The sequence below is a fragment of the Alligator mississippiensis genome, chromosome 1, assembly GCF_030867095.1.
Source record: "Alligator mississippiensis isolate rAllMis1 chromosome 1, rAllMis1, whole genome shotgun sequence".
In the NCBI taxonomy this organism is placed as follows: Eukaryota; Metazoa; Chordata; order Crocodylia; family Alligatoridae; genus Alligator; species Alligator mississippiensis.
Genome location: NC_081824.1, coordinates 109,799,484 through 109,817,021, shown reverse-complemented (window position 1 = coordinate 109,817,021; position 17,538 = coordinate 109,799,484).

Below are 17,538 nucleotides of genomic sequence, written 5' to 3'. Positions count from 1 at the left end.
CAAGGCACGGGTGTAGGCTAGGCAAAGGCAAAGATCGAGGCTCAGGGTCAGGCTAGACAAGCTTCAAGTGGGAACTAAGCAGACATGTTGTTCATAGGATCCCAGGCAGACCAGGAAGAACAGCCAGGCAGTTTGTTTACTCAGACAGCTCTCTGCTATATGGTCTGAGTGTATGTAGGTCAGTGTGGGCACGGCCCTCTTCCTGAGGTCCCTGTGGATGACATTGCCAGTGCCCCGATTGCCTCCAGCTGGGGCCTGGACCTGGATTAGCCCCAGCTGGGCCTAAATTTATTATACAAAGGTCCATTTGTCTGCTGTAAATTGTGTGATTGGACTGATATCGTTATGTAAGTTGCAGTCTAGTGGTCTAGTTTATATTTAGAGATATTCTGAGTGGCCATTAATCACATATGTTGCCTGAAATATTAAATCCCTTGCATTATTCTTGAGATTATTGTCACAACCCAAGGGTGTGATTTTGTTTGTGTGCGCTTCGGCACTGCTAAATTATTTCCCGCCACTCGGAGCTTTCTTTGCAGGATGCATTTCTTAGTTGCAAAGAGAAATGCACGGTGCAAAGGAGTTCCCGCCACCTGCATGCAAATTTGTGTCCCACTATTGGCCAGTTCTAAATTATTCCCATGTGGCAGCTAGCGATTGGCTTGCTAGCTGTATAAGAGGCTTGAGCGGTTTCCGCCCAAATTGGAGGACTCCACAACCATCTGGAGGAGGAGAACTTCACGTCTTGTGAAGATCTCTAAGCACTGCGGAGCCTATCGGACCCAGCGTATACCTTGAGAAGGCTATAGGGGTCTGATCAACCTCTGGCCTCTCCCCGTCGCCGAATGATCCCTCAACGAACCCCTTCCCTGCGCGCAAGTTCCATGGAGCCTAGCAAACTTCGTGTGAGTATATCCAGAGCTCTTTCTCCGAGTTGTTTTCTTCGGTTGACATGACGGGCTCTCGCGTTTAGAGCCTTCAACCGGATTGGGCTAGAGGTTCGTGTGGAAGGAACTCTTGTCCGCCTCTCTTCTTTTCTGTCTGTAACCGCAACTCAAGCAAGTTTTTCTGCCTGCACCGCGACCATCTTCGGTGTAAGTAAAATAATCTTTAATCAACCGCTAAGCGTCCGTGCCTAATTCTAGCCCGCCGGCCTGCATTCCCCGACCCGCGTACCAGGGCTGCTGGCCACAGCCCGCCGTGCGCCCCCGAGAACCTTGGACCGCTCCCGGCCGGCGCAATTATAAACGTGATCTTTCATCAAATTATGTGGGTTTAAGGCCTTCATTTCCCTTTAATTTCTTTAAAGAACTGTTGAATTTAGCTGGCACTTCAGATTAAGTCACTAGAACTGAGCAACTAGTGCCAGAGCGTGTTCATGAATATTTGCTTACATTTGCCTTGACTGTGTCCATGTTGTTTTTGTGCTCCCTTTGTAGGATAATTTGAGATTAAGTTTTACATACACGCTATTTCCTGAGGATTTGACACCCACTTTTCCCTAGCCACATCCCCTACACCAAGTAAGATGGGGAGATGAAGGAGCTGTCAGTTCTGTGTAGCCCTGAAGGGTCAGGCCAACTCTCAGGATCTCAATATTGCGCTGTTAGATGGGAGGGTGTGACACAATTGCACATATACAAACACCCAAATCAATTAGGTGCATATACACACATGCTACTAGCTCAGGCACATACACATCCAAACCAGCCTAGGCACATGCATACTTATCACCAATTCAAGCACATACACTATACACCCCAAAAGTTAGACACAGATCACTAATTCGTATATCATGCACACAATGCCATATACATATATATACACACATGTATACATTGTGTGTATGTATGTGATATACACACACACACACACACACACACACACACACACACACACACCAGTTCAAATACATACAACCCACCTACACATACACACAGGTAAGTTCCTAACTTGGATGGTACAGTGTATATGTGTGCACTTGGGGTACCTGGAGGAAGGTTCAGGTGAGAGAGAGAGTTAAAGCGTAGGGAGTGAAAGTTGCCAGAACCAGGATTGGAACCGGTGGACAAGAGAGAAGCTGGCTGAGGAACTGAGGCTTGGGTTTACTTAAGGGAGACTGGGGCTGGAAACAGGCAAACAGCTGAGCTATTGGGGAGTAGGGGGCAGATAAGTGGTGGCAGGGAGGAGATAGCCAGGAAAGAAACTGAGGCAGAAACCTGGTTGCTCAGGGGAAAAGGAAAAAAGACAGTGGCAAAGAAACAGGGGGTTTGGAGGCAGAAAGGAGCTCAGGACAGGTGTTGAAGGTGGCAGTGAGCCAGAAGCAAGAGAGGGAGAAATGAGACAGAAGTTAGAGTGGCGAGGAGCAGAGATTGGAGCAGGGCCAAACTATAGTAAAGCAAAACCCAACTCAGGGGTCCAAATAACAGTTTTATTACACAGACAACACACTACACAGCCCCATGAAGTTATTGGTACACACACACACACACACACACACACACACACACTCATAATGGCAGCAGGAAAAAGAGACTCAGTACAAGGGCTAGAGTCCAGGTAGGGAAGAGAAGCAGAGTCCAAGTCCTTGGTTGAAGAGGGGGTGGACGGTGATAGCTACCTATCCAGGCTGGAAAGGGGTCCTTGTCCAGTAGGTGTTGTCCAGAGGGGGGGTCGCCGGCAGGGCCTCTGGGTGGATAGGTGGTGTGGCAGGGTGAAGGCATCCCACCAGGTCTGTCTTCACTGCCCCTTTTTATAGGGGCAGACCTTGTGTGACCGTAGTGACAGGAGGCATGCCAAGGCAAGGGTCAGCCCCTGGCGTACTGAGCATATGTGCTCCATGCAGGGATGTGCAGTTTCGGGTGTTTGTAATGGTGGGGTACAATGGTAGAGTTGCTGGTTCTGCAGGGTCTTTTGTCTTTCAAATGCTAGGTTCTTGTCTCTGTTCCTGGGTGAGGTCCATGAGTCCTGGATGACTCAATGGGAGGTGATGGCCTGGTCATTACAGGCCATTCAGTAGAGGCCTGCTACCATTGAATTTCAGTCATTACCAATCACTCTCATTCATCCGGGAACCAATTTACATGGGAGGGATATGTGACTCATACAGTTGCAACACAGGGGATGCCCCAGCAGAGGACACAAGATGAAGTCTTGACATACAAAATGGGAACTTGACATTACTTTTTGGTTCACTTACAAACACAGGCCTAAACCATACAATATCCATATGAAACAATAAAAATCAGTACAAAAATTATAATAATACAATATACAACAGTAAGAATCAATACAAACCTAATAATAATACAATATAAAACAGTGGATATCCAAAACCAAAAACTTGCTACCAAAATAAAAATGTTAAAGCTTATCCTAAGTCTGAGCTCGGTTATGCTTGTCTATAGGGAATAGAGAGGGAGAGAAAGAAAAGCCAGAAATAATTGGGGAAGAGAAGGGAATGCATATCTATCATATATATCTCTATGTATTAAAAAAGAAAAATTGGGGATTTTGCTACATTTGGGCCACTGGGGGATTCCTGTGTTCCAGGGGGGCTTAAGACAGGTGGTTAAGCTAGCCACAGCAATACGAAGCAGATGGAGAGAGCACCAGAATCTGGTTCTTTACATCTCTTGTGAGCATTCACATAGTCAGAATTCAGAATTTGAGCTATCAGACAGTAGTACCCAGGCTCACAAAAATTGTTCTCATTCAGTCAGTAGGGTATGATACAGTCTCAGAGAACAGCAGAATTAATGTGAAAATCAGACAAATATTTTTTAAAGCTGGAAGGTTTTTTCATAGTCATTCTGCAAGCAGAAAACATGCTATGTTACCAATAGGATTGCTTTTTGCCAGAGCCCCCCAAGGACTGACATGGCAACTTTTCTGATGTGGTATCAAGTGAACTTTACTAGTAATCCCTAGTCAATATAACAGGTTTCCTCTCCATAATGTGACCTAGCAAGTGGCTCCTTAGATGTTTCAGCAGCAACCTTTGAAGGTACCATGTCTTGGGTCTTCCACTGGGTACATGGTGTCTACGACTTCTCTGTCCAGCAAAGATGCAGCAGCTGTGTCTGTTTCTTTTTCTGGGTTCATGGCATGCTCACACACCTTCCTTTGTGTTACTTTTTATAACTTTTTCATCCCAAAGTGTCCAATCCCCTGGCTAAGTGCCAGGCACATTCCTTATAAGGAAAAACTGTTGTGCCTTGCTTGCCTAGTGCACCAGTCAAAGTACTCACATCTCTCGGTGCCACAGAAGGCACTCTGTTCAATTTTATTGCTTAGTTCTGGGAAGACCTACACTCTGGCTAAGAGCCTTAGCACAACTTAATTTGTGCACTACATCCTACATTCAATAGATACTTGTTAAAGAATAATTTGCTCAGCTCTAGTTTGCTAAGCACAGTCTATTTATAGTTGTCCCAAATAAACTAATTAAAAAATAAATGTGGTACTTTGTCTTTTCTGCAATATTACATCCTGCAAATCCCAATCCATAGTTTCCATGTATCTCTATTAATGTTCTACATCTGTTGAGCCTCATGCATGCTTCCCATGCTTCATGCACCCTAGGATAAAATATAATTTCCTGCCAGACCTAGCATTACTGACAGTAGCGTTAAGTGGTATTTGAATTGCAATGATAGAAAGATATTTTTTGCCTTACAAATGCTATAGCTGAATATTCACTGTAGAGCATGAGTTTATTATGTTCTGGATGCCTGCCCCAAAGAGAAGATAGGCATTCTTATTGAGAAGTCAGTTGTGTACTTTTCTACTTTATGAAATGCTTCTCATGCATTATTATTCAGGTCTTATTCAGATTAAACTCCAACTAAATGCCTCTCCATCGAGTCTCATCTTCTGTGAGGCACTGAGGGAATTTGGAGGTAGATACACCTGAATTTGAAGAAACAGATTCATATAGCTAAGTGTCATCAACCTATTGATAGCATTCTAGCTAACACACTAGCTCAACTCTTCCCTAATACTTCACATTGACAGCAATGGATGTGATAGAAACTGAGTCCTTTGCAACTTCACAAGCCCTTGAGGAGAAAAAGCAATCAATACTGTCTTTTGGGACTGTTCTGAAAGCAACGAGCAATTCCAGCTACCTCTGCTAGGATCTGTTGTCATATCAGCAGCATCTCGTGGATAAATAATATAAAAAAAAAACTGCTGAAATAATTTAATTAATTTTTGTCTTTTTCCAGTACCCTTAGCTGATTCCTAACCATTCCTAGGTCAGAAGATGACTCAGTACAGTTCAAAAATTAGAAAATAGCAATTCAACAAAAGATGGAATGACACACGAGATCTGGCTATTGAAAAGACTTTTCAAAGTGATGAGGCTAATCCATGACTGCCTTCAGATCATGTGCAAGACCTTTTTGGATGATTTTTTTAAACCTTTTATCTTCTCAATAATATTTCCCAGAAAGGGGAAGTAACGAAACTGCATAAGAGATGCTAACCACCAACCTGCTGAGGTAGCAGTTACCCATCAAAGACAATACCATCTTTTGGCCTAATTCCAAAAGATGTTAATATTCCCCTTCAGTACAGAACATGGTCATACCCTGCTGGATTTTGTCAGTTGGACAGGTTTTTTGTTAGTCAAAAAAGTGTTTCTCAGATTCCTAAGACACAAAAGTCTGAAATTATCCCTTTCCTATTCCTTCTGCTTCTGGCTGCTGTTTTTCCCCTCCTCTTTCCTAAAGATAGCCTTTGAGGAGAAACTTGATGCAAAATTCTCCTTCACCTTGTCCACTCTAATAGCAAGGAAAAATGGGTTTTCTAATCCTTGGGGAAAAGATTCTCAAAAGAAATTTGTTCTATCACTGCTATTACTGGTTCCTGCTGTTCCTCTGCTTCCCAAGAAGTCAGGAACAGATCCTAAGGCCACTAAGAGCATTGAAGTGATGTAAAATGACCTTTTCCTGCCTGATCTCACACATCAAGGGTATAGATGCAGTGGATCCCCCATACAAACATTTGCTAAAAGAATACACAGGTTTATTAGATACATTTAAATATCTCAGACCAAACTCATGCAGGAACATAGTTAAGCCTTTTAAATGCATACAGTTAAATCCATGGTACAAGTGGGATGGTTGCCCAGAAGCTGATTCACTCTAATCCTTTTCACTGCTTCTGATAATGAAATATGGCACACTGAATTCAAAGAAGTCCAACAAAATGACAAACTTGGTTACCCTTCAAACAGAACTTTGCAAGAGCGAATTGGTTGTTGATTACTTACATCGCACCCTGCAGGATAGAGCTGAGCCACAATGTAATCTTTGTGTGTGAACATGATGGACAGTAAAGAAATGCCAACTGCAGTATGCCAAGATTTTGGGTACTTGATATTATAGCTTCCAAACGCATAGAAGACATCTATAATACAATAAGACTAGTCTTATCTGTCAGAGTATGGGCATGTATCCTGCCATCAATGAGTCATGAGAGGAGAGAAAATAATGAGAAACACAGTTTCCCTTCATTTTGCTGTAATAACCATTCAAAAATGAAAGAGACAGTATTTGAGGACACTTAACACTCTCTAGATGAATTAAGCAATTTGTTTAATGCCAAGATGATTCATCCTAGTTTCCAGGATTGAATGCTAATGCAAGGCAAACCATTTGAGGCTTAGTCTTGAGTCTACTGTACACAAAACTCTGCCACCTATACTCCGTATGGCTTTGGGGAAATTACTTTATTTTTCTGGGTCCAGTGGCCCATTTACAAAATGGGGATAATAATACTTCCTCTCTGCTCCTCTTTGTGTATTTCAAATATAATTTCTTCTGGACGAGGACTGTCTTATTTGTATGTGTGTTGACTAAGCCAGTGGCACTCAACCTTTTAAAATTTGAGGCACCACTCAGAAAATCCAACCTCTTTGTTTTCACTTTTTTTTGACTACTGAAAAATAATAGAGCAATTCTTCTGCTGCAAAGAATTCACAAAGACCACAACAGGGCAGAATGCTTTTAACACTATGGATTCCTCTTTGAAATCTCTGGGTTTAGTTTATGACACCTAACAGTACTAACTTTGCTTGGCACCCCATGGCACCCTTGAAAAGATCTCACAGTACCCTGGTTCAGAATCACTGGCTTAAGCAGTGAGGCCTTGATCTCATTCAGGACTTACAAACCTTTTATAGTACCATTGGTCTCTTTATTATTGACAGTATTATTCCTCCAAAGCTAAGAAATGTTAGCTGGGCATTTTTTCTCTTTCACAAAAGCAAGCATTTTACAATTCATGTATATTGAAGGAAAGATGAAATACACAACTCCAAAAAAGCAGGGACAAATATTAAGAGGTTTAAGGTGCAATTTGGATAAGCACTCAGAAATTCAGCTGTTCACCTGAACCTGCTGAAACCACAAATTTGGATTGCATTTCATGATATTTTTCATGAAAAAAAATATTTTTATGTTTTATGGTTTTATCTGCTTTATCTCAGGTCAGAATTAATAAGAACATAGATTTTCTTTATTATACTGGAACTTCAGATTCCCATTCAAAATAAATCATCCCCAGGTGAACCAGGAAATGCTGGGTTTCCTTAAAAATGAGAATAATACATATTTAAAATGAGTCCAGCTCTGAACTTTCAAAAAGTTCTGGTTTAGGGGTTTGTTTTGTTTTGATCAGTGCAAACATTTAATGCATCTTTTATATGAAACATTTTGTCCATTCTTTAAGAATAAGAAAACAGATCATTAGAACGACACTACACCATGGGTATGGACAGTGTTACATTTATGCCAAAGGGAACTTTTTTTTCTGGCACAAAAAAGAGGACAGCCCTGCAAGGGTTTTTTAGCTTTTCTGTGAAAAAGAGAGAGCACTTCCAACCAGAAAGATCTCTCTTCTTCCAGTCCAAGCTGAATGGTTGTAGTCTTCTCCCATGCCTTACACAGACCAGTGAACCTGGTCTGTAGAAGGCATATGGGCATTTCTCCACCACTTGATACCTCTTGATATTCCTTGCGCCTTCCACAGACCCATGTGACCACAGTCTGGGAAAGTCACAGAGGCATATCCCCACCTCTCAGTTCATCCAGGGGCTGGGAGAAGACAAGCAGAAGGCAGAGGTGGCCATTTCTCTACTGCTTGACTCCTCACAATATCAGGAAGAGTTGAGTTACTGCTGCCTCCTCCCCACCCATGCCATCCCCAAACTGGTGACCTGGTCTAGTATGGGGACGGCAGGGAGGAGATTTCCCCAATGCAGGAGCTCTGCCCTGTTTGCCAGTCAGGGAGAGGCAATTCCAGGCTGGAAAGCCTGTATACTCACCCTCTCACCAGGATTCCCAGAAATTTGTCAAGCTAGAAAAGTCCCTAGCCAATTAAATGACATTCCTTCAGAAACACTAGTTTCCCAGAAAAGTTTCCTTACACCTTCATAGATTCATAGACATTAAGGCTGGAAGGGATCTTGGAAGATCATCGAGTCCAGCCCCCCGCCACAGGGGCAGGAAGTCAGCAGGGGTCATAGGATCCCAGCAAGGTAGACATCCAAAAGTCTCTTGAAGGTGTTCAAAGTAGATGCTTGAACCACCTCCGGCGGCAGTCTATTCCAGACCTTGGGGGCTCAGACAGTAAAGAAGTTCTTCCTTATGTCCAGCCTGAAACAGTCATGGAGGATTTTGTGACAGTTAGCCTTTGTCATCCCTTGGGGCACTCTGGTGAACAGACGTTCCCCCAGATCCTGGTGAACACCCCGATAAACTTATAGGTGGCCATCAGATCACCCCTGAGCCTGCGCTTTTCCAGGCTGAAGAGTCCCATGGCTCTCACCCTCTCATTGTAAGGTCTATTTTCCTGGCCTCTGATCATGCACGTGGTTCTCCTCTACACTCTCTCCAGCTTCTCCACACCCTTTTTGAATTGTGGAGCCCAAAACTGGATGCAGTACTCCAGCTGCAGCCTCACAAAGGCTGAGTACAATGGGAGAATGATGTCCTGGGATTTGCTTGAGAAGCATCTATGGATGCAAGCCAGCGTTTTGCTCGCTTTACTGGCTGCAGCATCACTTTGAAGGCTCATGTTCATCTTATGGTCAATCATGACCCCCAAGTAGCTTTCGTCCGTAGTGCTAGCCAGGGTAGCAGTACCGAGCCTATAAGCTTGCTGCAGGTTTTTCTTCCCAAGGTGGGAAACCTTGCATTTTTTGGTGTGAAACACCATCAGGTTCTCGTCCACCCATTTCCTGAGCCTGTCAGTCAGCCTGGATCACCCTCCTGTCCTCAGATATGGATGCTTTACCCCAGAGTTTGGTGTCATCAGCTAACTTGGCCAGTCCACTTCTTATACCAATGTCCACATCATTAATGAAGATGTTGAATAGTATAGGCCCAAGGACAGATCCTTGGGGGACCCCACTGGTCACAGGACACCACGATTGACTTCCATCAACTACCAACCTCTGAGTCCTACCATGGATCCAATTCCCCAGACAGCAAATCGTGGTGAGGCTGAGGCTGCAGTTAGGCAGTTTTGCCAAAAGGCGATCATAGGATACCAGATCGAAGGCTTTTTTAAAGTCAAGATATATGACATCAATCTCTTCTCCCTTGTCCAGGTGATAGGTCACCTGGTCGTAAAAGGAAATAAGATTGATCAAGCAAGATCTACCCGCAACAAACCCATGCTGACTATCCCTCAGGATGTTGCCATTGGCCAGTCTGTTAAGAATGGCCTTTTTGATAATCTTTTCTAAGACCTTCCCTAGGATGGAGGTCAGGCTGATGGACCTGTAGTTTGCAAGATCCACTTTCCTCCCTTTCTTGAAGACAGGCACCACATTGGCCTTCTTCCAATCTTCGGGCACTTCACCAGAGTGCCAGGAGTTTTCAAAGATCCATGCCAGGGGCTGAGCTATGATGCTTGCCAGCTCCTTGAGTACCCTGGGGTGTAAACTGTCAGGACTGGCTGACTTGAAGGTATCCAGCCTCTCAAGGTGTTTCTTCACAAGGTCAGCATTGATGGAGGGTAAGGAATCTCTTTCACCCAGGCCTTCCCATCCTGTAATGGGCAGGGGTGTCTCTTGGGACTGGTGAAAGACCAACGCAAAGTACCCATTTAGCACATTGGCTTTTTCCTGGGCATCAGTTGTCAGTTGTCCCATCTGGTTTAGCAGGGGTCCAATGTTACCCTTGCTTTTCCTCCAGCTCCCGACATATCTAGAAAGGACTTTTTATTGTCCTTGATACTTGTAGCTAGTTGGAGTTCCATTGCAGCCTTGGCTTTCCTGGTTCACTCCCTGCAGGTCTGGACCAGTGCAGAATATTCTTCCTTGGAGGTGGATCCGGTCCTCCATCTTTTATAGGTCTTTCTTTTTAGACGCAGGAGGTCCACTAGTTCCCTGAAGAGCCAAGGGGGCTGCTGTGCCCTTTTGCTGCCTTCCCTCTGAGATGGAATAGACTTTGCTTGTGCATCCAGGATCGCTCCTTTGAGAAGTAACCACTTGTCCTGAACTCCCCTCCCCTTTGGGTTGTGGCCCTTTAGGGTCTCACTCACAAGCCTCCTGAGCTTTCCTCAAGTCAAGGATTTCTGTATTGCTGACTGACTTGCCAACTTTACGACAGATGGTGAAAGTGATCAGCTCATGGTCACTGTCACCCAGCTTCCCTTAGATTGTTAGGTTGCCGATTAGGTCTTCCCCTGTTGCCAGAAGCAGGTCGAGCAGGCTTTACCTCTCATCAGCCCATAGACTTCTTGCATCAGATAGAGATCATTCATGCATGAGAGAAAGCTCAGCGACCAGTCAGATTTAGCCAAACGCTCTTCCTACGAAGTGTCTGGGTAGTTGAAGTCTCCCATGACAACTATGCACTGGGAGCGTGCGGCCTCAGCCAATTCCCTGGTGAATTCCTGGTCAAGCTCTTGATCCTGGATAGGAGGTCTGTAGTACACTCCCACCATTGTCCCCTGTGCCAGGTTCCCCATGGATTTTAACCCAGAGTGTCTCCAGTCATCCACCATTCATTAGCAAATTCTGAAATCTACTAGACTTGAAAACTCTCTCAGGGAATTATCATGGCCTGATATCAGTCGTGAGGATGAACTGTTTGACAGTATTTGTTTAATAGAACTTCAAAAAAAAAAAAAAAAAAATCGAATACCAATTGGCCAGTACTGAATAGGAAATGTGCTCTGGATACTAGTGGAATCATTTAGTACCTCCAGATTTTCTTTCATTAAGGAAATGCTATCCCTTACAGTTGTACAGACAACTTCTGTATATGCTTTTATGTAGTGCTGTCTTTCTGAATTTTCAGACAACCTGCCTGAAGAAATAGAAAACAGAGACAGGACAGTCAGAGCTGTTGCTGAGTACTTTTGAAAGTTGACTGCTACATAAGGAGGGCTTTAAACTAGGTTTGCTGTAGGATGGAGGGCAAAGCCCTGAGGTAAGTAAGGAAGTGGGGGACCTGGAGGAAGCAGAAGCAGTAGGGGGCAGCAGGGGATGCCTCATTCTTCCTGAGAAAGTAGAACAATTGGCTAGTTATCTCAGGTGTCTGTACATCAATGCATGGAGCCTGGGCAAGAAGCAGGAAGAAATGGAAGTCCTTGCATAGTCAAGGAACTATGATGCTATTGGAATAACAGAGACTTGGTGGGATAGCTTGCATGAGTGGAGCTCTGTCATGGATAGATACAAACTGTTCAGGAAGGACAGGAAGGGGAGAAGAGAAGGAGGAGTTGTGCTGTAGGTAAAAGAGCTGTATGATTGCTCAGAGCTCTAGTATGAAACTGGTGATAGGACTGTTGAAAGTCTCTGGGTTAAGGTCAGAGGGGATAGCAACAAGGGTGATGTTGTGGTAGGTGTCTGCTATAGACCACCAGACCAGGAGGATGAGATATTAGACTTTCTTCAGACAACAAGCAAAGAAGTTTCCACATTAGAGGCCCTGGTTCTCATGGGGAACTTCAATTACCCTGACATCTGCTGGGAGGGCAATACAGCAGTGCACAGGCAATCCAGGAAGTTTTTGGAGAGCATTGGAGACAACTTCTTGGTGCAAGTATTGGAGAGACCAACTAGGGGCTGTGCTCTTCTTGACCTACTACTCACAAACAGAGAAGAATTAATGGAGGATGTAGAAGTAGGTAGCAAGTTGGGCAGCAGTGACCACAAGATGATTGAGTTCAGGATCCTGACAAAAGGAGGAAAGGAGAGCAGCAGAATAAGGAACCTGGACCTCAGAAAATCAGACTTTGACTCCCTTAGGGAACTGATGGGCAGGATCCCCAGGGAGGTCAGTCTGAGAGGGAGAGAAGTCCAGAAAAGCTGGTTGTGTTTTAAAGAAACCTTACTGACATCACAGGAACAAACCATCCCAATGTGCAGGAAGAATAGCAAATGTGGCAAGCGACCAGCTTGGCTTAGGAGAGAGTTCTTTGGTGAGCTAAAACACGAAAAGGAAGATTACAAGAAGTGGAAGCTTGGACAACCAATTTGGGATGAGTATAAGAATATTGCTCAGGCATTCAGGGATGAAGTCAGGAAGGCCAAAGCACAATTGGAATTGCAGATACAGCAAGGGACATGAAGGGTAACAAGAAAGGTTTACACAAATGTAGCCCAGATGTACATGGGTTTGTACTCCCCTCTCCAATTGAGGGAATTATTGGCAGGGTAGTGTGCTGCAGAGGCACACAACAGCCCAGCAGCCACCTCTGTCCCCTATAAAGTCAGGCCCAGTAGATCAATTACTTAACTATACACAAATGTATTATTGCAACAAAACCATTAAACGGTAAGGACATAAATTATGTGTGTGTGTGTGTGTGTGTGTACAAATTTACAAAACCATAAACCCTATACATATATACATACACACACACACACACACACACACACACACACACACGTGTACACATATATACACATATACGTATGTGTGTGTGTGTGTGTGTGTGTGTGTGTGTGTGTGTGTGTGTGTGTGTGTGTGTACAACCAATTATTATTTTAAAATACAGATGAACAACAGAACAACCCAGAACAAAGGATATTGATTGGGCAACCTTATACCTCAATTAATATACAAACTATTGCTTCAACTTATTCACATAAACAATAAGGCACAGTCTACAAATATAACCAGCAATCCTTAGACTACTTGGGTGCCCTCCAGGGCACGGGCTCCACTCCCAAGCTACAGGAAAGGAGGTAGGGGGGAAAGAAAAGGAGAGGGAGACCCCAAAGACTCCTAAGCTCCCCTCTCTATCACCCAGGAGCACCCCACATGTTGCCCCTTCACAACTCTGGGGGGGGTCCCTCCCCTGTTGGGACCCTCTCTCCACGGTAACTTACTACTCCACACTCCCAAAGGGTTGCCTCCCTGTAACAGGTGGGCCTCTCTGGAGTCCATCTACTGGTGACCCCGCCCACCTGTTATGGGTCAACCCCCACCTTCTCGCCTACCACACCTTGTTGCTAATGGATTAATTGATTCGTTGATGTTACTTAGCAGGAGGCTGCCCATTTACTGCCCTGATGCAAGGGGGTGCTATCTGCGGCTCCTTTTCCTCCCCTACACTGCAGCCCAAACCTCGCTGATGGTACTGACATTGTTTGTCTGGGCCTTGTTATAATTTGGCCCCCTTGTCCTCCCTGGTCTCTCTGCAGCCCTGTTTTGCTCTGTGCTCTCACTGGCACTTGGGCTCTCTGCAGCCCTGTTTCGCTCTGCGCCCTCACTCGCGCTAAAGCTCTCTGCAGCCCTGTCTCACTCTGCACCCTCACTGGTGCTTGGGCTCTCTGCAGCCCAGTTCAGCTCTGCGCCCTCACTGGCGCTTGGGCTCTCTGCAGCCCTATTTCGCTCTGCACCCTCACTGGCACTCAGGCTCTCTGTAGCCCTGTCTCGCACTGTGCCTCACTAGCACTCGGCAATCACTGCCTCCTCTCTGGGGCTTCTCGCTGCCCCCTCTGGGGCTGGGGTCTCCATGCTGCCGTGGGTCCCCTATGAGGCCTCCTCCACCCACTTATAGCCTCACCCAAGCCACCGGTTAAAACAGCAAACAAAACACAAGCCCCTGGGCTATAACACAAATCCTAGCCACCCAGCTATAACATTATTCCAGCCACCCTAGGGGTGCTCCATCCTTCCCCAGTCTCGGGGCTGTACCTGCAGTCTGGCCTCTCCCCTCTGCTTGCTCTGGGAGAGCTCCTTCCCCCTTGGCTGCTGGCAGGAAACTCCCTCCTGGCCTCAGGTCTGGGACTTATATGTGAGCCAGGCCCTGCCCCTTCCTGTCAGCTGACCTGTAACAGGAGGGTGCCTCTGGCTCACTCTGATTACCTTGGTAACCCACAGCTGGGGCTCCCTACTCACTGCTAGGGCTCTTTCCCTAGCAGTTCCCACTCTTATAGGAGCCGGGCATCTAAAGTGCCCTGCGACATTCCCATTCTTCAGGTCGAGTTGTGTACCCCGCCTGACTCTGCTGGCACCGACCTGGCTTAGGGCCACATGCACTGCTGCGTGTACTGGGTGCTTCATCTTGTGCTAAGGCTTGAAGGCCTGGACAGCCTTGTGTCGTCTGCACTCAGCTGCTGTCCCGAGCCACCTCGAGTGGCTCCCAGAGTCTCTTACCCTCCATACAGTGCCTCCTGCACTGAGCTCCCAGCCTTGTGCTGGGGATTGTGAACCTGAGCCACGCAAGGGGCTTCAGGGATCCCCTGCTCTATGCACTGTGTCTCTGGCCACACGCCAGAGGTTGCAGACCCAAGCTGCCTCATGCAGCAACAAGAGTCTGGACACCATGTGCTCTGCTGCACACTGACAGCCTAACTGCTGCAGCCATCTGCTGCTCCCCACTGATAGAAGTCTTCAGGGGCTCTTCCTAGGCTAATGCTTCACCCTGCTGAGCAGCTCTCCTCAGCTCTTATAAGCCCCGCTCTTCTCTCTTCTCTGTCCCCGACACATCCCTCTCATGCTGGGCATGCAGCTCCTTTTATATGCTCCAGGGCTCCGCCCCTGAAGTCTTCCAGATCTGACAGTTTGCAATCCTCAGACAGGTCTGGAGAAGCTCTTCTCCCCCTCCCCTCAGGAAAGGGGCATGACTTTATTTCTCTTGCTGCCTCCTGATTGGTGGATGGGCTCCACCAATCAAAACAACAGGACCTCAAGCCTGGGACTCAACCCAAACTCTGAAAGGTAAGCCTGCTACACAAGTATGTTAGCAACAAGAGGAAGGTCAGGGAAAGTGTGGGTCCCTTACTGATGGGGGAGGAATGTGACATGATGAGGAAAATGCTGAAGTACTCAATGCCTTTTTTATCTCATTCTTCACAAGCAAGGTCAGCTCCCAGACTACTGCACCAGGCAGCACAGTCTGGGGAGAAGGTGAGCAGCCCTCAGTGGTGAAAGAACAGGTTAGGGACTATTTAGAAAAGCTGAATGTGTACAAGTCCATGGGGCAGGATGCAATGCATCAAAGGGTGCTGAGGGAGTTGGCTGATGTGATTATAGAGACACTGGCCATTATCTTTGAAAACTCTTAGCATTTGGGGAAGGTCCCAGAAAAGGGAAAATATAGTGCCCACCTTTAAGAAAGTGAAAAAGGGGGATCCAAGGAACTACAGACCAGTCAAGCTCACCTCAATCACCAGAAAAATCATGGAGCAGATCCTCAAGGAATCCATTTTTAAGAACCTGGAGAAGAAGCAGGTAAGTTGGAACAGTCAACATGGATTTGCCAAGGGAAAGTCATGCCTGACCAACCTGATTGCCTTCTATGGTGAGATACTGGCTCAGGATGTGGGGAAAGCAGTGGACATAATATACCTTGACTTTAGCAAAGCCTTTGATACCATCTCCCATGGCATTCTTGCATGCAAGCTGAGGAAGTAAAGGTTAGATCAGGGGTAGGCAATGTTTTTTGGCCAGAGTGCCAAAAAATACCACAATGCCTACCTCGGAAGGTGCCGGAGTGCCAGCATGACAGAAAAATGAAATGAGGGCAAGGGGTACATGGCAGAATGTGCTGCTTGTGCCCCTTACCCCCACCCAAAGTGCAGCCTGCCCCAAGATGCCTGTGCAGTCGCCACTAACATGGAGCTGATGTCGGAGCTGTGCAGCCCAGCGGAGCTATTTGCACTTTGCCCGCTGCTTCCTGCAGCTGTCCGGAGCCCGGGCAGGCTCCAAACAGCTGCGCCGGGCTCATCACCTCCATGCCAGAAGCAGGAGATAGACTGGGGCTGCGCTGCCTCAGGCCCCTCCCCCACTGCCCACTCTGACGCACGGGTGCATACACCAGTGTGGAGCTGATGCTGGAGCCCGGCACAGCTGTTTGGAGCCTCCCAGCTGCCACTGGCCCCGGCTCTGGAGAGCTGCTGCCAGTCGGGATCCCGGGCTGCTCCCAGAAGGCAGCTGAGACACTGCAAGCACTGCTGGAAACATCCTGGATTCCGTCGCTGGCAGCAGCTACCTGGAACTGGGGCTGGCTGCGTGCCAAGAAAAATGGCCTCATGTGCCAAGGGTTGCCTGGGTTAGATGAATGGACTGTGAGGTGGATAGAAAACTGGCTGGACTGGCTGGCTCAACGGATAGTAATCAATGGTTCAGCATCTAGCTGGCAGCCAGTATCAAGCAGAGTACCCCAAGGATCAGTCCTAGGGCCAGTTTTGTTCAATATCTTTATTAACAATCCGGAAGATGGGATGGATTGCACCTTCGGCAAGTTCACAGATGACGCTAAGCTAGGGGGTGTAGGAGATACACTGGTAGGGCTGGGATTCAGAGTGACCTAAACAAACTGAAGGATTGGGCCAAAAGAAATCTCATGAGGTTCAAAAGGACAAGTGCAAAGTCCTGCACTTAGGACAGAAGAATCCCATGAACTGCTACAGCCTGGGGATTGACAGACTAATTAACAGGTCTGCAGAAAGGTACCTGGGGGTTATCTTGGACAATAAAATGGATATGAGGAGGAAGGAGGACCCGGGCAACTATAGGCCAGTCAGTCTCACCTCCATCCTTGGCAAAGTCTTTGAAAAAATTATCAAGGCTCACATTTGTGAGAGCCTGGCAGGACAAATTATGCTGAGGGGAAACCAGCACTGGTTCGTGGCAGGCATATCGTGCCTGACCAATCTAGTCTCTTTTTATGACCAGGTTACAAAACTCCTGGACACAGGAGGAGGGGTGGATGTCGTATACTTAGACTTCAGGAAGGCCTTCGAAACGGTATACACATGGTATAATTTGGGTCTTGGGCTCCACTCTAGAAGTTAGTCACCTAAGACCTCAAAAATGTGTGCTAGCTTTATAACTGATTGCTATTGAGCTTTAATTTGCACATGTAACAGGGTCTCTTCTGCTTCTGGAAGCCCTGTTAGCTCATGTGGCTCTTAGCCACAGGGGTGCACCATGCCCAGTGATAAAACCCTGAGCCCTAGGGATAATGGTAGCCATGATCCCCAGGGTCTGGGGGTTTCACGCACCACCAAGCCCTAGGGATTGTAGCAGCCATGATCCCTGGGGTGCAGGAAACCACCTG